The 22323-nt window shown below is 43.0% G+C and overlaps 1 protein-coding gene across 5 annotated transcripts in view; it reads right to left on the reverse strand.

The window, feature by feature from the left end:
- The window catches only part of SGCD (sarcoglycan delta), a 346594-nt gene that overhangs the window by 146046 nt on the left and 178225 nt on the right, over positions 1-22323 (reverse strand). The window lies entirely within an intron of this gene.

Genomic DNA, 22323 nt, shown 5'->3' on the forward strand with positions numbered 1-22323 from the left:
CCAACGGCAGAATTGCAGCCAAGTCCCTGCCCATGCCTGAAGAATTTCCTGAACAGCATTCCCGTTCTTTTTCTAACTGCTTTGAAACCACACTGTCTGTACTTCAATAAGGCTTTGTCAGGCCAAGTTACAGCTACTGGGCTGGCTCCAGATAGCAATTGAAAACACATGTGTTTTGCATTTAAAGCCCCCTTCTCCGTGCACACATTCAGACACAGACACCCCCGGCTGCTCTCAACCCTGGAGCCTGCATGTCTTGCCTTTGCAGCTGTAAAGCTAGCCATTTCTGCTAAAAAAGAATAAAAGGATTACGTTGGTGGGGATTTTCTTTGGGAAGAGGAAAAAAGGGGGTGGGAAGGACCCCATTCCCGAGATAACACCTCGCCCTGCCTCGTAATGTTTTGCTAGTATCAGCGGTCCCGGGCGCCCAGGTTAACAGACAGCTTTACCAAACCTCAACGAGCAAGGGAGCACAGGAATTAAAATTTCAGTTCACCACTACTCTCCTTTTACCTTTGCCTCTGTCTCTTCTAAAAATTGCGAGAAAAGAAAGCATATTTTTAGCATCTCCAGACTCAGTTCACCACATCAGAACTGTATCCTAATCCTGACACATACTCCTGTATCTCCTTATACTAAAAATAATACAACTATTTTTGAGTACTTTCATCCCTCTCTGCTTTCCAGCTGTCCTAACCCTTAAAAAATATTTTAAGCACCTTGCATCTCCTTTGAAAGAGCATTACCATTGCCCTGGTGTTGGCTTAAGGAAAAGAAATAGAAGATAGAATGTTATACCTTTAATCAGAACGGGTCCCAGTTCTTAATATCTGTAATCATTTCCAGCCAGCACCATGGGTCAAGGCAGCGAAGGTGGGCTCTGGAGCTCACGATGCCCTGCGCCTGGCATGTGCCTGGGAAGCGGAGCCGGAGTAGATGTGGAAACGCACATGGATGTCCCCCTTATTCCACCACGGCTAAGTCCCACCAAAGATGAAACACAGCAGCAGAGTTGTCAAGGTAACAATATAGAAAAGAGACAGTTTAAAGAGAGAGAGTTATATTTTTCCCCTCTTAATGTTCCTTTTCAAAACCGTGCACTCCACTTCTACCGGCTTATTCTGTTTTGTGATTTACAGAGGTGCAGTGCCCAGATGAAGTGTTTACAAGAGACAAACGCAGCTGGGGATTGGAGATAATTGAGATCCTTATGTATGGTCTGATCCAGAGATCACTGAAGGCAGTAGAAAGCCTGTTGCCTTCCAGGGGCTGTGGACTAGGTCTGTAGCAAGGACTCATTTTTTGCAGGAAGGCGAGATCTGCCTTTCATGCATCAGCAACAAGACCTTACAAAACCCTCATGGGCTGTTTGAATGGAAAGCCTGCAGTACGTCATAGAATCATAGAATGGTTAGAGTTGGAAGGGACCTTAAAGATCCCCTAGTTCCAACCCCTCTGCCATGGACAGGGCCACCTCCCACCAGAGCAGGTTGCTCAAAGCCCCATCCAGCCTGGCCTTGAACGCCTCCAGGGTTGGGGCATCCACAACTTCCCTGGGCAACCTGTTCCCATGTCTCACCACCCTCAGAGGAAAGAGTTTCTTCCTAATATCTAATCAAAATCTCCCCTCTTTCAGTTTAAAACCATTACCCCTCATCCTATTTCTACACTCCATCCATCCGAGCTGTTTGGAGAACTTCTGTGGTAACACCATGTGTGCCTTTTACCTGCACCCTGCCCTGCTGCCAAAATTGAGCACAGGCCAGATTCTGGCAAACTGGACCACTACCCCAATGGCACAGATGTCAGTGGGGATGTACGTGGAGTAAGATTCTATTTGGCAGAAGACTATACGAAACCACCCGCTCGTTCTGCCCTAGTTTTCAAGAGTTTCAAGGCAAGGGAAAGGCATGCACACAAGCCGCACACATGCAACCACTGGTGATAGCACTTCAGATTTATTTGCACAGCTTGTGAGCAGTCAGTTTGTGCCAGAAGAGAAACCACAGACTTTTGGATTGCAAATTGGGAGAGCTATCGATGCAGCTCGAAGAGAGCCTCCTAAACTGGCTATAACAGCAATGATAACACTCTTTGGGTTGGCAAACAGTAACGGCTGAAACCACCGGCGCCTAAAAGCTTCAGAGTCTCTTAGTATAAATAAAATTACACAGAAAAGATATGAACTGCGGATTCACATAATTAGGTTTTCAGTTGTACAAGAGAATCGGGCGTCTGCAGAGCTGTTTGCAAGATGATAGTAGTCCTTGCCTTCTGTCTTAAATTTCCCCATGGCCTTTAGTCAGCAAACCAGTTATGTATGGCAGTAACTTCAGTGGATCAACGTGTGTTTTGAGTTAAGCACATGCTTATGTGCTTTGTGGTCCAGCAGTTCCAATGGCAGCCTGGCTCTGGCAGGACCAGCAGTCAAATCATTGACCACATGGCAGTATGGTACTTCGAAATTATTCAATTCTTTACATAAATATGGTAAATCAGTGGTTTTCAAATTCTTCTCAGTGTGTGGACCCCTAAATATTTGCCAAAGGTGGTACATACCTCTGTAATAATTTCACAGAGAGAGATTTCTATGTACCCTGCACAAAACTCTCTTTTTCTGTCATTTTTCACAGTTCCCTTGGGAATAGTCCACAGGCCTCCCATGCATCTGTGGACCACAGGCTGGAAACTACTGCTGGAGATAACTTAATCCCTTATTAAAAATGTAAATGATCTCTTCTGTTTATGTGCCATACTTTCTATCTTCAGAATATTTATGCGAGCTAGCAGCGTGCTGGCAGGTAGAGACATGGGGAGGTGACAGCATTAATACTGCATTTTTTTCCATTGGCATAATTAGTAGGCCAAGTCTATAAATATTTACATTAAATCTGTCAGGCATCACATCAGCTTCACTGATAACTTAAGGGTATCTTACTGTAAACTGCATTAATGCCTAACTATTTTGTCATCAAGGAACACATAAAATGCTCCTTCAAGCTAAGCCACTTTGACTAGGTTGTTTTTATCTCTTTTCTCATTTGGGTACGGGGCTTAAAGATGCTTCAAGCATCAGAACTGTGGCTCGGGGACTGTTCTATTTTTCGGTTATTGAGCTATCATTTGTATTAGTGCCAGTGCTACCAAAAATATATGAACCTTGCAAGTGTAAAACTTAACTTGATGTCGACATAACTATCTGCGTAACTGCTATTATTTCTCAGTTCTGGCAGGGTTATGAGGATTAAAAAAACCTACCAGAGCTCTTTGGGAAGATAAAAACAAATTAACCCCCCTCAAAGCTCCAATATCTTTGCAGCTGGAGATTGCAACGTGTAGGGACTTCCATTTTGTGCGGAAGATCCACTCCACCTGGATCCATAAATTTCTACACCAGGAAATACATGAGACCTACAAAAGGTAGGAAGGAAAGTTCCTTCTCTACCACTTACACCTGTCTTGCACTTTGGCATCCAGCATTTTCTAGAAGCAGTTTCAAATTATTTAGTATTTACTGTTGACTTAGCAATATTCATAACTAATTCCTTTTAACTGATAATATCTATTTGCATATAAAATGAAACTCAGAATTTTCATGCTGTGCAGATTTCTAGGGACTCGCTCAAACATTCCCAAAAACTTCCTAAAAAAATGAGGGGAAAACAAATAAGCAGAAAGAATCAGCATGTAAATGCAGGTGTGTGTGCAGCTGGAGCGGAGGAAAAAGTCAAAACGAAAATTTTAATATCTGAATGAGGTAATTAAAGCAATCCCTTGATCTGAGCTTTCCCTCCAAGTGGCTTTTTTTTTAATCCATTAAATCTCTTGAAATATCACAACAGAATATATATAAATGTTCAAATATTTTTAAACTCTCAATTGAAATAAATCATTTGCCTAATTATTATTATTTTAAATTCTTCTCAGCCTTGGACTCTTGTAACGGATCTCTCGTGTACGTGTGTGTAAAGGGAGAAGCCAAGACTCATTTGAGCTCCATCGCCTTAAATGCAGAATTAAGGTAGCTGATGGATTAGAAAGTTAACTATTCTGGGTCAGGAGCTGCAAGCTGTGGGAAGGCAGCTGCTGGCATTGCTGATGGATTCACCCAGCCCTGAGCATCCAGAGAGGATGGAGGGCAATGTAATGAGAAAGAGGGGTGTGTGTGTGTTTCCCCAAATTTGCTTAGCTAATGGCAGTAGCTGTAGGAGAGGAACGCTTCACTGGAGGGACAAACCCATGCCTCTGGTGCGTGTGTAGGAAGCGAAGGTCTGATTTGATGGTAGTGAACAAAATCCCATTTAAGTGCTGCAGCTGCAAGTGAATGAAGGCACCCAGGTCACCAGGTAATCACACGCGGGGCTGAGATGGGCTTTGTTGGATAAGTGAAAAGGAAATGGGAGAAAATGAAAAAGCACTCGTGTGTGTGTGTGTGTCTGTCTGTGTGTGCTCGGCTGTGAGGAGCCTGTTGCGACTGCGCCTGGAGAGAAACCGACTGTGGATGCAACCGGCCCTGCAGCGCCCACATCCTCACCCACTGCTCTAGTTTCTTCAGATAAATACGGCCACAATTTACTAAGAAGCTATAAATATAGCACCGGTTATGAGATGCAAGATCTTCTAATTCTCAGAGACTAAAGACAAGGAGAGACAGAGTTAACGCCACCGTGGCCCTGCTCTCACCAATAGGCATTCAAGGATGCTCTGAATTTCACGCAGAAGAGAAACTCCAGCAACAGCTGAGGTGACCCTGAAGCAGAGACCTTGCTTCACACAATGCCGAGTTACTTAGATCTGACTACTAAATCTTGCCCTTTCTATTCATCTGGAGTTAGCAAACAGTACGATAGCATAAATGAACCAAGGGAAACACAACAAAAAGTCCTGGTTTCACAGTAATTTGACAGGTGAGCTGGGGAACGGGAGGTTAGAGCAGCAGGCAGTGTTGCTTGCACAAAGCTGAAAACACAACATGAGTTCAAGTGAAGGGCTCAAGGAGGTGAAGGACTGAGTTTTTATGAGAGGTCAGACCCAGACAGCTGCTGCTGAGGGTCAGGAGTTTAGAAACATCAGCATCTCTGTCGCTGCTACGAGACAAGGATCAGAGTGGCGAAGAGTCATCACCAAAGGCAGAGATCTTCCCTGCACAGCCTCAAGAGAGCTGTAGAAAAGGGAGGGCAGAGGATGGAAATTCAAGTGTCCGGTGTGCCAAAACAACAGCAGGCTCATGCTTAACGTCCCCCAGGTTGATGTGTAACACCTGCACTGAGAACAACCTACTCCTACCAGCTATTTTCTCCTTGGGGTCCAAGACCTGCAGCCTCCCCGAGCCCATTTGCTGACCGCAGTGTGCCTCATCAGAAGGCTCTGTGCCCTGCTCTGTTTTCCACAAAAGCAGCAGCAGCATTTCCCCGTTGGCCAAAGAGCCACAGCGAGAACCTCATCCAGCCCTCCCCCCCTGGCCCCAACCACTGCTTTGTAATTATTCTGATGATTTCAGCCATTTGCAGGCTCTTCTCAGAAATAATTTAAGGCCAGTAGAGCTTGTTAATAGGTAAAATGGAAAGTGTTCCTTTTCATTTCTCCGGCAACATTAATGTAATTATCCTGAATCATTCTCAAACTACGTGGGCTGTAATTTCAAGGCAATACTACTATTACAGAGCCCTGTTCTTCCAGCCAGTATGTGTCATGCTCCCCATCCAGAAGTTATTTATCAATAATCGGGAAGGTCTTCATTTACAAACAATAGAGTGCCTCTCCATTTACAGCATGACAAGGACGCAGGACTGGGGTCACCAGGCAAAGGTGTGCCACCTCCCTGGCTTCTACCCCTCTGGCATAAGAAATGCAAGGAAGAAAAAAATAACTGTGAAGATTAATCTCATACATATATAAAAGCAAATATTCAGCTGGCCAGGCCAATAATTGCTCCTCTATTAAAGTCTTAACGGTATCCAAATTTATTACTCTTATCTGAGCTGCCTCACACTTTTTTCAGAAATCAGGTTCAAGGCACAGAGCTGCTCTCTCAGCTTCAGTTAGGTATATAGGTATATACCCCAACAGCAGACAAATCTGCACCTCAGCCTGCAATAATCATCTTCTGGGGGAGAAGTTTCCGTTTCTCTGCCAGGTCTGCTGTGGTGGTGGGATTTCTGGAGCACGGCTATGCCACGCTGCTTACATTTAGCACAGAGAGCTGCTGCTGGTCAAGCAGAGCTGTTCATCTGCCTCTGCATCTCACAGCCTTTCCCTCTGCCCTCCTGCCTAGTTCTGCTTGTTCTTACACTTAGATATCCTATTATATCACAAAGTTTAACACCACCTGATGCACCAGAATTTGGCTCTGCAGAGCAATTTCCATAGGCAGCATATCTGTGTCTTTTACAACGCAATTAGCAGGACCCGTGCAGAACACTAACAAGGCAGCCAGTCGGTCCAGGAGCAGCCCTGGACACTGCCATCTGTTTTAATGAGCTGTCGTGTGCCATTCTGGACACTAAGACTTTTCCATGATCCTGTGAGCCTCCTGAGATGAGCAGCAGTGACCTTCATGCATAATATCTGATCCAAAGGAGAACTCCTGCTCTCCTCTTCCCATGACAACATCAGCCACTCACCATCAGGCCAAAACCTGATGTAAAACATCCACTCTAGAATAAGAAGCAAGGAGACAGCAGGTCTGGCAATCAAAATGAGCAATCTTTGGCCAAATTTTGCAAATTCTTTCTCTCTGCTTATATTCTGCAAGAGGTGATGAGATACATACTGTTCATAAAGCAGCTCATGACAGTATGCAGACACTTGGAGACGCAGCAGAGTAAAGAATGATTATGCTTATATATAAATAAATGCACACATGTACATATACTCACATATTTTGAGTTTCAACAGAGAATGAGGGGGAAGGTTTAGAAAGCAAATTGATAGGAACATTAAGCTACACTGAGACTGTGTAGAATGTGTGAGCCAAAGGGAAGGAAAAAAGATATAATGGCCTGAGAAATAAATGCATGTTTGTATGTCAGTAATCATCCCCGACCTTTGCCAGAGAACTCAATATGGTACAGGCATATCTGTGAGGACATTTACTCCAAGGACTGTGGAAAGACCATTGTGCAAAACTTCCAGACTCAGATATATCTACAGGGATCTACCCAATGGCCTCTCAATCTCAGCATCTTTGCTGCATTATTGGCAGGATGTTGCAAATGATAAAGGGCCACTTAATTGGGAAATTCCTTTATTGCTGTAGCTATTACCTCTCAATTTCTGTAAGGATTCCTTGGGCTTCCCCATAACTAACCAGTTTCTTGGAGCCTGGGCTAGGGGTTTTTCCTGTGTGTTCAACAGCAGCCATAGGGGCTGCAATGTCCAAGAAAGTTGATGAGACCATTAGCACTTGGTCTGCTGTCCTCTTAGAAATTTTATCTAATTCAGCAGCTGGTAAGGCTTAGTCCTCACTGCAGTGTCAGAGAGGACTCCTGATGCTTCCAAATCCCTGTGCGAGTCAAAATACTCACACTAAGGATGAGTGTAAAAATGTTTTGTCCCATAAGAGTATGAGGAGAGAAATAATGTCCTGTCCCTTCCTCTGCAGAGCTGAGAGTCAACGTACAACTCAGTCCTTGGCCCCATCTTTTTCCCCTATAACCTTACAATTATTTTGGATTACCTGTGAGCACAGCGACCCTATGGTTTGGCAGCAACAGGATCTTTTTTCATTAGTAGGACATGGGGAAAAATCTCGTCTCCTTCACATATTTTGGAATGAAATTTCATCACTGCTATGATTAATGTTAAGATCATTTCTGCCCTAAATTCTCTGTTCTTTCAGGCTAAAAATACCCTCCTGGCTTTCCTGATGTTATCCAATGAGAATCACAAAGGGAGCGAAGGCAAGAAGAGAAAAAGAGAGAGAGAGGTTCTGTGTCTTGCACCCAGACTTGCTCTGGTGCCCAGATACTGGGCAAAGTAGCTGTCAGGAAGGGAAGAGAGCTCTTCCCTTCTACAATGTGAGGGTTTTCTTCTGCCCACTTTTCTCCCAAAATGATAGCCAAAAGTTTGCCAAAAACTCAAAGATTTATTTACAATTATAACTTAACTCTATGAAATCACTAGTAATTAAAAAAAAAAAAGCTTATTTGATTTTGTCTTTTTGCAAGTGCCCATGTGGCTTATTCTCATGGTTCAGACATGTCCTCCCTTCTCAGGAGCACACCCAAGCTGGAGTAAACCTTCTCTCTGCTAAGGCAGGAAACACGCAAAATGAAAAATTAAACCCCTTTCCCACAAAGACTGTTCCCAAATGCAAAGATGATCTAATATAAGGCTTAATGTTTTTGTAACCTCCTGCCTTACAGAAAATCAGCAGGAGAGAAAGCAACGCGGAGCTTTTACTCCCAGTTGTGTGTGAAAACACATACGTAAATTTAAGTAGAGTGATATTTAAGTAACAAGCAACGTGCTGTTACAGGGGGGTTAGGCGTGAATTCTGCAGCAACAGAGGTTGAGTGTTTCTCACCACGCTGCTCCGGAGAGCGAGCATCTGCCCCTTGTATGAAGCAGCTCTACCCCGCAGTCATGTTAGTGCTGCCGAGAGAAGCCTCCTCCATCCATCCCTCCAGCAATCCATCAGTGTTATGGAACATGGGGAGCAACTGAGCATGGCCTTACAGAAGCCTCCATCCCTCCTGCCACACAGAGGTTAAAACCAGCCTCCCTGCAACGCAGCAGCAAAGCCGGTGCATTTCTTTTAATCTAAATCACCCAGGTAGTGAGGCTTTAAAGGTGAGCCGCGGGGAAACACGGGCGCTTGCAGGGGATGCTGCCGGCAGCACGCTCTGAAACAGTCCCAGAGTTTTATGGGTTTATCATCCCAACACATAAACTTTCTCCCAGTAGGGCTCCTTTTCACTTACCTGGTTTTATTATTCTACAGCTGGAACTCCACGGCAAATCTCTCAAAGGTTAACAGGGCTGTCCAGAAAGCGCAAGAAACAGCCCGGCTACAGTCTATGAATTTTAATGCTCTACATTACAACAATGTGCTATTTTTATACCGGATAGCAGTCCACAATCAGCACTATTTTGGTAACTGTGTAAGATATGACAGAGGCCAAAGAAAGGTGCAATAACAGTTGTAAGACAACCCGCCTGCAAATAATAATAGAAGACCCCGTAAAGAGGGAAGGGGAGAGAGAGGGGAAATAACAAACTGGGGAGATTCAGAGGAACTCCAGCAAGGGCACCTCCATCTGTGAGCCTTAGAAACCAAGTAAAGGTTGTTGTGCTACAGCAGGTCGGCACGCATTTCAGACAGATGGTGATCCCCATGTGAAATTAGTCAATCTTTCTTTGATGGGTTTCAGAAAGCCCTGCTGCTGCCTTCCCAAGAGAAATGACACCTTTATGCTGAAAGTTACAGGTGGTTGCAGGCAAAAGGACAGAAATACACCCACACACTTTCCTCATCTGTTGTACACTCAAGCTGTCCATGTATTTTGCAACAAGGAATGCTTGCAGGCACTGAGACATCTCTCAGACACGTGCTAAATCAACATGTTTTAGAAGCTATTAAAAAAAAAAAAAAAAAAAACTCCATGTATTTTGCAACAAGGAATGCTTGCAGGCACTGAGACATCTCTCAGACACGTGCTAAATCAACATGTTTTAGAAGCTATAAAAAAAAAAAAAAAAAAAGACTGGCTACCAGACTCCGTGTTGCATTTCTTCACCCACTGCAATGCAGTGAACAGCAAATCTTTAAGTGACACCTAAGCCCCACAAATCTGAGTAAAGGATTTCTAAGCACCTTATGGTGAGAGGTTGTTGCTGGGCCAAAATCAGGCCCCACCGGTTCTTTGGTTGTGCAGGGAACCCAGATCTTGCTTCAGCGCTGGAGTAAAGGCATTTGCCACACCAGTCTTACAAAGGTTGAGCAATAGTTGACTCCTGCCAAGGAGCAGATGACCACATCAGTCTGAGCAACATCAGCGCAGCCCTGGCTGGGGTCCACGGCTGCACCATGATGCTGATGGTGTTACGGGGGCTTCAGGGTCTGTGGATGCAACCCAGAAGCGCCCATGCAAGCAAAGCACTTGAGCACAACTCATGTTTTAAGTACCTTCCGTAAAAGATGCCTACATGACCATTTGCCATAACTCAGATTACCTGCAATTCTATCCACAGACAACTGGAGTAACCCGTGAACAAGATATTTCACAAAACACACGCTTCACTGACTTCTATAAAGGAGCAGAAGCCCTTCAGCCTTACGCTTTCTCCATACTTTTTATCAACTTTGAAAACTAAGACAGGGTGCCCATCTGAACTCCTTCCATCCTTACAGTTGTGACAGTAAGGTCCAGACTCTCCAGCTGGAGGACACAGCACCCTCTGCACATGGGGAGCAGAGATGCAAACATTTGAGTCCAGGCACGAAGGCTGGGACCATGCCTGGAGAGTAAGGGCTGGCAAGGTCCGCACCACGATTACACCTCTTACACCAGGGCCCAGAGAGTTTAGCCCTGTCTATCCTAAATTATTTACATTTCTATATAAAGACAAACCCCAGGATTCCTTAAATATAAAATTTGTCACAATTATGTGCTGGCATTTCTTTATAATTATCTTAAATACTTCACTCTCAAGAAAATGTGGTTGAAAACGCAAGAAAATTATGCTGATCGTTTGCTCATAATTAGATAGATTCAATAAAACCTGGTGCTTAGCATGTTTTGCATCTGTACACTCTTTACACAAATTAATCACAAAGATATCTCTATCATTTTTTAGTCCTTTGCTATCAAGCACATCTGATCTGGCAAGGATGGTCTTCATAAACAGATCCCTCTTGAGGATTACTTAAAATCATTACTTTGCCCACAAAACAGTTCCCTAGCACTCCATTTTCCCCTTCTGCTACTGTTATGCAAAGCTTGGAGAATTATGGGCTTTGGCTTGTTCTGAGAAGAAACTGATTATGCAACTGGTGATTTCTGTTGGAAGACTGGTTATTTATGAAGAAAATATGAAGTCTTATTTCCATGGTGGGACGAATGTGGGGGAAATAAAGCAGTAATCTTGTGGCCCCCTGCTCCAAATGTCTTTCAACCAGCATTTAGCCAAAATGTTTGCTAAAAGCAAGGATGAATACATACAACTCAGCAAAAAAGGCATTTTTCCTAGAGAGCACTGATGAAGTTAAAGCTACTGGTAGATTCATAAACTTGATTGCCACAGTTCACCTGTGGGTGATACTTCCATCTCCTGGTCCAGACGGAGAAAATCCCTAGGAAGTGATAAACAAATGCCTTTTTTCCTGTGCAAAATAGTCCTTGTGTCATGGAAGTCCTATTAATTTTCCTGGGAGCACACAAAATTAGCTAAAAATGCTTATGTGTACTATAAAAGATATTTGTGGAGTTCTTTCTGCTGTCTCTCCAGAGCAGTCCAGTGTCTTCCACCCCAGATATAAGCATCTCTATTTACTACTCTGAGGATCTGATCTTTTTTTCTCTGCGTGAGGAATTTTTCTTCTTCCTTCAGAGTACTGTCCCCACTTCTAAGCTTGAAGAAGTTGAAATAAATATGGTATCGCATGTAAACAATGTACAACACAACAGAGCTCCTAAATTCAGAGTCAGCCTAAGACATCAAGTTTGTTTTCTTTCTCAGTGATTGATGCCCTCTAGAAGAAATAATAATTATATGGCACAAGGAGAAGGAAAACAGGCACATTGAGTGATATAAGCATTTAGTCAAAACATAAATGAAACACTGAGAAAAAAAAAAAAGCTTTAGAACTGCTTAGCCTGAATAATATACCATTATTATCTGTAAAATGGATGAAAAATAAAACCCCTCCAATAAGAAAAGGACCTAAGAAATTTGTTATGCGCTGATGCCATCTACCAGACATCAGCGGAAGCAGCAGAAACAAAAGTCAAATGAAACTGCAAATACATCAGAGATTAAGTAAGAATTTGTGCACAGCCCCAAGTCTTTTTTTTTCAGCAAGTATTTAATTCAGAATCTTGTTCTGTCTTTCTTTTTTTTACTGAGAGCAAGGATTTCAAGGCATCCATGAATGCAAATATTTATCACTTCTTGTAATTGGCAAAGTTGTGGAAAAAAACTTTTCCATTCCCCTTGGAAGGGGGCACAACATATTTACATGACTTTGAACTATCATTATTCTTCTCCTGCAAGCTGCCACTCCGATTTATGTAAGGAAAAATTATTTTGTGTTAAAATTCCACATTGTCTTGGGGCCTCTTCAACACCTGCCTTGAGCACCTTGATCAGTGATTCCAGGCTTAGTGAGGTTTGCACGTGGCTACACTGTCAGCTTAATCACAGCCTTTATCTGTGCCTGGAGACGAGGTTCCAAGGACTTCCTGATAACTCTAAAGGGGTTGCTACTTCTCTTCCTGGCCCTAGATTTATAGCCAACTCCAAAACACACCTCAAGGACTTCTGCCAAATCTTAACACCACAATCACTCTTCCAGGAGAAAGATTTCCACCACCACTGAATATGAGCTCCTTGAGTTGCCTCCTCCTAGAGCTCTTCCCCTCTTCTGTCTTCTCAGCCCTGACTTTTCTACTAAGGCAGAAAACTGAAACAAATGAGCCCCAAAGGCAGCACTTTCAAGAGTGTTTCTGTGTTATTTTAGAGAACCAAGAACATCTGTGCATTCTCATCTTTTGGAGATTACAGATGGGATAGAAAACTTTTACTGAATCCTGTCACATCAAGACAGCTGACTTGCACGGCCAGTGATGGTTGGACTTCTTTCTCTGTGCCCTTCCCCTGGCAGTTCACCTTTGTTAGCAAGCCCAAAGCAGTCAGGCTGCAAGTCACTCTGCCTTGGTCTTGTTATTACCAAGACCGTTACAGCTGGACCACTTCTTTGACTAAACCTTCTACAACTGCTGATTTGATGACCCTCACTTCATGTCTACCTTCAGATGATTCCTTAACTCCATCTAGGAGGTTTCTAGACGTGGTCTGAATTCTTTCCTGCAATCACCAGGTCTTATCTCAGGGTTCATTTCCTTTTGCAAAATTTACAGCCTCTTGGAAAACTATTTTCAGTCAACTTGTGAAGGCTTCAGTTCATGTTTTAGGACTCCTATTGCGTAGATTTTTATGGATTCTCAAACACACACCCTTCACATGGAAGCAGAAAGGTATGAAATCAGTGGGGCTTCACATACATGAAATTCTACTTGTGCTAGAGCCTGAACATAACAAAGGTGAAAATACAAAAAACCATAGGCATGATTTTACAGCAGAAGTCTGTAAGCAGCACAAGACCCTAAAACTTGTCTAACTGAAAGAAGAAACAGTGGCCGTGACCCTGGGGTTTGCCTACATACTTTTCAAAATCCGAAGCTAGGTTGTTTCTGGTATCCTTCGATGCTATTCAGTCTCAAGGCAGCAAAAAAGAGATGCAGCTACAAAATGTGCCACTGTTGTGCCATGGACATGATCTCCCTCTGCTGATGCAGACACATGCATACACAAAAAATAGGAGACAGACAAAGCAATATCTGAATCCAGCAGAGCACAACATGGACCTGAAGCATTTTGAGAGACCAGAAACCTCTTCCATTTCAAAAGGAACATCATCTATGTGCCTGTTATTTCAGACACAACCTCATTTCTTCCAATACATAAACTCACCACAAACTAACAAAATACGTTAGACGCTTAGGCCCTAATATCTCTTTAGGAACATCTTCTAGAAACTCTGACAGTTAGAAAGAATCTAATTTTCTGCATAAATGTATTCAGATCAATGAGACCTCTTTGCACCAACTTAAATTCCCCCTGCCCTCCCACGCCAAAAAAAATTTAAAAAAAATTGCTTTAAGGAAGCATTTCAGCACAATTTACACATACCAACTAACAAAGGCACTATCCAGAAATTCTGCCAGTATTTGTCTCTTTCTCATCTTCCAGAAGAACAGAAACAAGAGCTATTTAGTCTCCACGCTTAGTCTGTCTCTACAATGGAAAGGTTCAAATGATGAAGCTGTACTGAATAGCCACTGATTAAGAAATTGCAGCAGGGCTAGGAGTTGCTGTTGATTCAAGGTGAGAGGAATCACACTGAGCTGGAGTTAGTTGGCAATGCACGAAGAGGAATTTCCATGTTGTCAAAAATCTTCCGCTGTGTCTGATTCTGGCATTATTTCCTACTGGCTTGTTAAGAAAAAATGAGCCCTCATCACACTCCTCTGGTGCTTCCTTTGCTCCTTGGATGAATATTCTGCAAGTGCAAATAAAATGTTCAACAGCAGCAATTTATTTTCTGTCTCTTACAAAAAAGGATTGCAGGCAGCCAGGTTTTTGTGTCGGGAGCTGGAAGCAAGTGTGTTACAGCAAAGCCTCCCTGCCAGGGCCGAGTCCTCCTCCTCCTTCTGTCCTTTGCTCTGTGAGGCAGCGGCCATAAGGCACCACAAGGGCCATGTTAACACGGTACTGGTTCTCCAAATTTTGTCTCATCTCTACCTGCAGTAGCAGGAGGTAGCCACTGATGACATTTAGTCATGAAGATCCAAGCCCACGCTTCTGAACTGGAGAGGATGCATAGGCAGTCCCAAAGTGGGCAGAGAATCAATACTGGGGAGGAATACCTCATTATTATTATAATATAAGTCTAGGGTTTAAATAGCCCATGTCAGAAGAGCTGAGACACGCTATCACAAAACTTTTATTTCCTATCTGTTGAGCTTTTAAGCTTCCAGCTCCCCAGAGAAACAGTTATGCCTGAAACTGTAAACTTTTTTTCCCCCTGCCTCCAAAATTGCAAACACGGAGTGCAACCATGCTTAAGCTTCTTGGCTCTCCTCTCTCTTACAGAACAATATTCACTGCCTGTCTGTTCTTTCCCAGGATGCTGGCAGCACAAGGGTTAACGAGACAATTATTTGAAGGAAAGACATTTCCAATAAATCAGCAGATAGCAAAAGGGAAAAAGCACTAGAGTAATTTTTTCTGCTCACAATTTCATTACGGTCTTGGCTTTGAGCCATTATAAGGTAAATCACCCAAGTCATGTCGCACAGACATTGCTAAAAGGACTGTTATTTAAATCACTTTGTAAGCTATGCTCCTTGTTTTGAATGAAGAATCCTGCATATTTTGTATGGCACTTTATGCCTGTTTAAAAGTTTTGAAACTGAGAGCTGCAGTCAAAGCCAGAGCTGTAGTTTGGCTGCCAACAGCACATCGTGGCACTGGCCTCAGTGTCGTCCCCAAAACTCATACTCCCCTTTTCCTCCTGCACCAGACCTGATGACAGCATCCCAGCAAAGGGACATACACCCCTCTTCTGTTCCTTTTTGGCAACAAACCTTGGAGTTGTGCTGCCCAAGGAAGGGATGATTATTTGTACTGCCTTTACCTGGGCAAGCTGGCTGAGCTGGTGACGTTCACTAGTCCTCTCCCCAACTTTTCATGTCCATCAGCCTCTGGCATTGACTCGCCAGTCGCTGGCTCACAGCTCCTCAGCACACATGGAAAACTGCAAAAATGTCCTGCTTTCACCACTGGGAAAACCTTCCTGTGATTAACCTCCCAGAGCAAGGAAATAGAGACTGCTAGCACAAAGATTATAGTTTTGATAGGCTTTTCGTTCTCTTTCTTCCCAACACCACCAAGTGTGATCAAGAAGAGAAAGAGCAAGAATGGCAATGCAACAGCAGAACATCGTGGACAAAGAAGATGGGGGATGAAGAAAAGGCAAATATCATGGTGCTGTTGGTGGCCTTGAAAGCACCAGCTCATCTCTGCACAAAATGTCTTCCGGCCATTTCTAATGGCTTCTAACTTCGTACAGTGTCGCTAATGTTCAATATTTTTCTTTTTACAGCTCACAGCTTTCAACTTAATGTGTTCATTGTTACTTTTTTTTTCCCCCTGCAGAAGTCACTGAGAGTGCCTTTACCTTCATGATTTGGAGTCTCACACAATTTACTGAAATACTGAGCATCAGTTGTAAAAACCAAACATAAAAGCCAAATGCACTATCAAAATCTTGAGTTAACAGAATAAAAACATCCTCATATGCACTCCAGCAGACAGGAATCCCAATTAACGTCTTACACAAAAACACAAGCTCTTCATGGTTAACCCTTCCATTTGGAGAGGGAACCCAGTGTTCACTGAAAGTAGCTGCAGCACAGATTAGATGTCTCATTTCCAACCACTCAAAACAGGGTGAAGGCTGCTTGCTTCCCCATCCATCCATCCATCCTTCCATCCATCCATCCATCCATCCATCCATCCATCCACCAACCTCTCACTTGGGCTAGGTTCAGCAGAGCAAGCAGCTGCTGCAGGAAACAGAGACTCCTCACCAGTTTCTAAACTAGCTGACAGACATTTCCAGCTGCTTTTCAATGCACGTTCCACTGTCAATCAAAATTACAGGGTATAATTAAGCAGGCAACAGCTAAGCAATGTCTGCTTTCTACCCAAGAACCCAATGAACAGATTAATTTACCAGTGAAATAGAGTAAGATGAGTTCCTCTAAAAAAAACCCAGGGAGAATCAAGGCACCATCAATTTTTTTTTCCTGTCTAGCAGCAGGTTAAATATTGTATTTTTCTGCAACGCAGAGTTTCAACAGTTGCCAAGAACTCAAACCTTTTTGTATTATCTGATATTAATATTGGTGATCTCAGTTCAACCTGCAAATTCAGTTCATGGTGACTTACGATGTGTCGTTAGCCTCATGAGCAGGATAACAATATCTGCTACCAGGCAAGCTCCAGTTTGGTGTCCCACAAAACCAGCATTTGCCACCCTGCACTGGGAACCTGCCAGTGCTTCCAGTGGTAGACCCCCATTCCCACTATCCAGCACCAGGTCTTGGAGCCAAGAAAGGGAATTGCCCCAAGGAAATGTCCCAGAAAGATTAAATCAGCTTAAAGAGTCACAGAATCATAGAATGCTTTGGGGCAGAAGGGACCTTTAAAGGCCATCTAATCCAACCCCCCTGCAATGAGCCCCATTCAGGTTGCTCACAGCCCCATCCAACCTCACCTTGAATGTTTCCAGGGATGGGGCATCTACCACTTCTCTGGGCAACTTGTGCCAGTGTCTCATCACCCTCATCGTAAAATATTTCTTCCTTACACCTAGTCTTAAAGCTGGGAGCTTCAACTCCTTCTTCCTCTCTTGGTGCCCTCTTTTTAGCGTGCACCTTCACACAGACCTTCAGAAGCATCTTGGGGACTCCAGATCTCAACAAGGCACCCGCCGTGCTGCCTTACAGCTGTTCGAAAATGGCATCAGACACACAAACTATTGTAGGAATGACAGAATCCACCCCAAGCTGTTGTAGGCTCCTGAGACCTTCTAAATACCTTGCTCTACCTGACATTTCTTTGTGCAATACCTGGTATCTTCACTTTGCATCCTTGAACTTTAGCTTGTTTAACAATTTGCAGGGGATTTTTAAATAATATTTTATTTAATCAACAGGTTTTTCATTGTAATGTTCGGTTGCAGCAAGAGAACACGCTAAGATAATGAAAAGTACTGGAGCAGCTGAAAACTTAATTAAAACACGTAAAAATTAATTATACTGCTCATCATTGATTTTGTCTGAAAAAGCTGATATTGCAAATAGGAAATCAAAAGCAAGAGGTCACGTAGAGAATCACTGATGCGAAAGTGATATATTACAGAAAAAAAAAAAGGTTCATGCTGAGAGGAATCATTCACTCCAGGTCTGTGGCCCAGCGCTGAGCTGAATTCCATCCCACATCGCAAAATTGCCAATCAAGCGTCAATAAGGAAGCTGATTAAGGTGAAGTCAGAACCGAGTACATATAATACAACTATTATGTAGACGATTGTATGTGAGATTAGAATCATGTGATTATTAACAAAGTCAGCCTTTTCAGGATCTTTTGCCTCTGCATGACAAAAGGAGTTTAGTAGTGTAACCATGAAATGCCATTCTTTAGACTCTCCAGAAATGTCCCAGATAGGTGCCTGGGTTAGGACTACCCCACTTGGTGTTGCAAACAGGGATTATAACACTCTTTAATGGCCATAACTACATCAAACTGTGCTCACGCCTCCGTTCAGCCCCCAGCGTTCGGGGGGCAGGGGGAGCAACTGGACAGTCTAATCCCTTCTGCTTTATCCTGGAAAAAATTATATACTGTCCTCTAACACTAATTCCCTCTCCCTCCTGCCAGTTGCTGGGCTTGTTTATAAAGCATAATTATATCTTATTTCAACTTGTTATCAGTAGAACCAGTTAATATATTCTTTTAATAAATAGCACAGTACAGAAAGGCCAACCTGGTAGCAGCATAAATTTTATCCAGAGCTCTATCATAGACTGCTTTGGGCAAGTCACTTAACTTCTCCGAGCCTGAAGCCTGGAATGAAGGAAATACTGTTTTACCAAACTCAGCAGAAAGATTATCTAATACTATCTAATATTTATAAAGCACTTTCAGATCCCCAAGTAAAGACCATAGAAAGGTAAAGAATTACTGATCCAGATAAGGGTTAAGAGCAAAATCTTTTTCCCAGTGACAGATCTCAAATGACCTTGTAATGTTAGGATTTATTTTCAATGCAAAGGAAGATCTGTCAGGTCCAGGAGCCATGTTTTGCTATAACTGCAGATGACTTGCTATCAACAGGAAAACAAGTTTAGTCACTGAACCAAATGTCAAGAGCTGCCAAATCAGCGCTTTGATGAAATGTCAGGAATACTAACGTGGTTTCAGGTCTGCACTGATTTAACATTGCACAGCCAAAATGGAATCTGGTCACACTGTTGTTTTCCCCAGGAAAATAACAAATAACCAGCAAGATATACACTATATACACTTATTCACTTTCTTTGAAGTAAAGCTGAACAAGCTAAAAAAACACCTAAACCCATAAATATTTCCACTTCTGTGTTTTAAAGGAGTCTGATCTCCACATGCTGCAACTTCAGGAGAACAAACACCCCATTTAATGAGATGACTGAAGTATTCAGGGATTTTTTTCCACACCTGCCACTATGCCTTGCGCAGGAAGATACCCTGCAAAGGGTATCAAAACACAATCTTTTACATGACTGAATGTTGAAAGGACAGAAAGCACAGAGCAGGCACATTCAAACAATATGACTGTATGTTTTAAGACTATTTTCTTAGCCAGAAAAAAACCTAAACCTGTTATTAGAGTTAATGAAAATAATCCCAAAGGGATGTCTCTTTTGGTTAAAGTAACCAGATGTTTCCAAAGAAAATATTTAAAATATCCACATGTTGTTGTCAGTAAAAATCTGTGGGAAAAGGTAGGCAATCAAACCCTTGTCACAGTGAGAAAAGTGCCCAAGAATTTCAGTGCTGGGAGAAACTGTAGATGTCTAACGTGTTGGGGAACTGTAAGAAGCTCTGCCCCAGCAATTAAACACAATCATATGAAAACAAGGGTAAAAACAATTTGCCATATTCCCGGTTCCACACTTTATACTCCTGCTCCTCTCAATGACCACACGGGAAGTACCACTGAACAGAAACAAAACGGTCTCCTCCTCGAAGAAAGAAGGGTGCTGGAGGTTCTGCACCCAGCGAGTGGTGAGGAAGAGGCGGTGAAGGAGCAGCACATGGAGCCGGGTACCCGCAGAAGTAGGATGCTCCCCCATTGCACGCAAACAGCTGAGAAGCAGGGATGATGTTTCTCATGGGCAGCGTGTTGATAAAAGCCGTCTCAGTTGTTGCAGAAATACAACTCTCACAACTGACACTGCCACACATAATCTCTAGATGAAACCCCGCAATAATCTATAGGCTTTATCCTGTATTGACACGTACACAAGTGTTTCTAACAAAAAGGAGCCTTTACGTGCAAAGTATAATTTTGGTCTCAAGTTTTGGCACATACTTTGAGCTAATTATCTATCCAGTACTGTGCACTGAAGAAGTTCATACCCGGGAACTCGAAAACCCAAAAAACATCCCATCGCCAGCACGGCAATGATTCATTTGATAATTCAACCTGGACAGCATTTCCACAGGAGGAGGGAATATAAAAGTATCTCCTGCCAGGACAGCACTGCCAGGTCTTTTATAAATACTACAGAAGTTTCCCGAGCAGGTGGCCCATCAAACTCAAATAATTGATTCGTGTCAGTTAGACCTGGAAGCTCAATAGTACAGCACATCATTACAGCAGTCAACATAAGAAGCAAGTCCTTGTGGTTTCCCCTGCAGCAAGCAGTTGAAAGGAACCAGAAAAGCCCTGCTATCTTTTCAGCTCTGCACATACTTCCCTTGAAGTCTTCAGGGGAACGGCAAATACTAATAACCCCTGCAACAGGACCCTCCTCTAAGACTCGCCTGCTTTTCTGAAATATGGCAGAATTATAATATTCTCTGTTTCTTTACTGGAAACAGTTTCATGTGGATGAAAAAAATCATCCTTGGCAGGTTCAAGCAGTGCTGTTAAATGGCCCATTTCCTGATGTAATGTGCAGCTTTAAAGGGTGACTTTCCTCACGGCCAACAACGGCACGCTTCTCTGGTGGCACTGCTGTGATGACCGTGACAGTGACTACTGTAATGACGGGCACTGATTCATCATCACAGGTAGATTTAGCAGTTGCAGCTGAAATCACTACTGCCTCAAATCTACCTTCTGGAGGGGATGGACACCCCGACGTGGACATCTTAGCGGATGGGGTCGCACTCTTCACAGCCTGACTCCTCTGTGCCAAGGAAACTGCTCCCAGTTACAGCGGGTCTCCCCAGTCACGCATGGACATGACTCTGGATCTCCTCCATCACTGCAATTTCTTGGATCAACCACAGCCTGATCAAGTTGGTTATAATTTCTGCTTAAACATCCAAGTCTTAAATTTCCAGCACTATGGCTTCCAATGAACAAGTGAAGTCACTAACTATGCATTAGGGCTTAGAAAAGATAAAAGTAGTATCTGAATCATTGCAAGTGCAGAAGAAAGCTCTATCAGCTACAATCACTTAATGAATTATTTATCAAATTTCCACAGAAAGTCAGAGGAAATATAGCTATTAGAGCAGTAGTCCACAACCTGTACTTTGCCTTCAGTGACTATACATATAACACTTTCACAGATGCTTACACAAGTTGTTTCAAAACACCGCAAACAGTGCAGCAAGATAGCCAGGGCAGACGCTGCTTGCCAGGCAGGAGGAGGAGAAAGGTTAGAGAGACTTCTCCCTGCCAAATTTTGTGCCACCACATACATACTGTAGCATTGCCTGAGATACCTAGCTGAATATTAGCTCCACGTTCTGAAGTTGGCCAAGGGACTGCAGTGTGAACAAGACCCATGGCCCCCGTAGAGACCCCTTGCTGCTCCCAGCCAGATCCCTGCCAACAGGCATGGAATTCAGGCACTCCTGATGGTGAGCTCAGACCGAACTTATCAGAGCTCCTACCAGCCCACCCCAGGGCAGCCCTCAGCAGAAGTCATGCAGAGCTCAGGTGGGTTAAATCCCTCTCTGGAGAGTCCTGGTTTCTAGGGGGGAATTTTGGGTGCCTGCGCTCCCACCTAAACCCTCCAGCAAGATGTATAACGTTAGATGAAATGACATCAAGCCTTTATTTTTCAGTTTCCACCTCCATAAAATAGGTATAATAATACTTACTTTCAAAGAGAATTGTAAGGCTTAATTAGATAATTAACATGAAAGTGTCTTTAAAAAGGCTATGTACACACAAAGCACTACTGTATTATTAGTGTAGGCAGGCATGGGGAGCTCTTAGAGATTTTCTAGCAGGTTATTTGTTATTCTGGAAGAAGTCTCTAGCTGCATACAGCAGTAGTATAATTATTATCATCATCAGATTCACTTCCTAAAGTTATTTATGAAACCCTGTATGAAAAAAAAAAAAAGCATCAAGTTAAGTAGTGCTGAGCTGAGTTTCTGTTTTGTTGCACATGCTGATTAGGAATGCTGTTAAAATGCTGCTTTGCTGTAGTGAAAATGCTGGTGTCAGAAATTTAGTTATATGTTTGTTACTAGAATCATCATTATTTAGATGGAAGTGGTAGGTATCAGTGATTTCCACACCTTTTTGTTTTTATTTACGTTTCTTTGCAATGGGATTTATTTTCCTGGAGTCTTACTATGAATCTACGAGAACATGCAGAAACTTACGAACTTGAATTGCACTGTTGCACAGTTGATTTTGACTCTACCACACATCCAGGAATTTCTCTTTTCTGTATTGCATTGCATAAATAAGGTATGTATTAAAAATGTCACTGAATTATGACCATGAGCAGGGAAAGTGGG

This window comes from Calidris pugnax, unplaced genomic scaffold (genome assembly GCF_001431845.1).
Source record: "Calidris pugnax isolate Ruff unplaced genomic scaffold, ASM143184v1 scaffold27, whole genome shotgun sequence".
Lineage (NCBI taxonomy): Eukaryota > Metazoa > Chordata > Aves > Charadriiformes > Scolopacidae > Calidris > Calidris pugnax.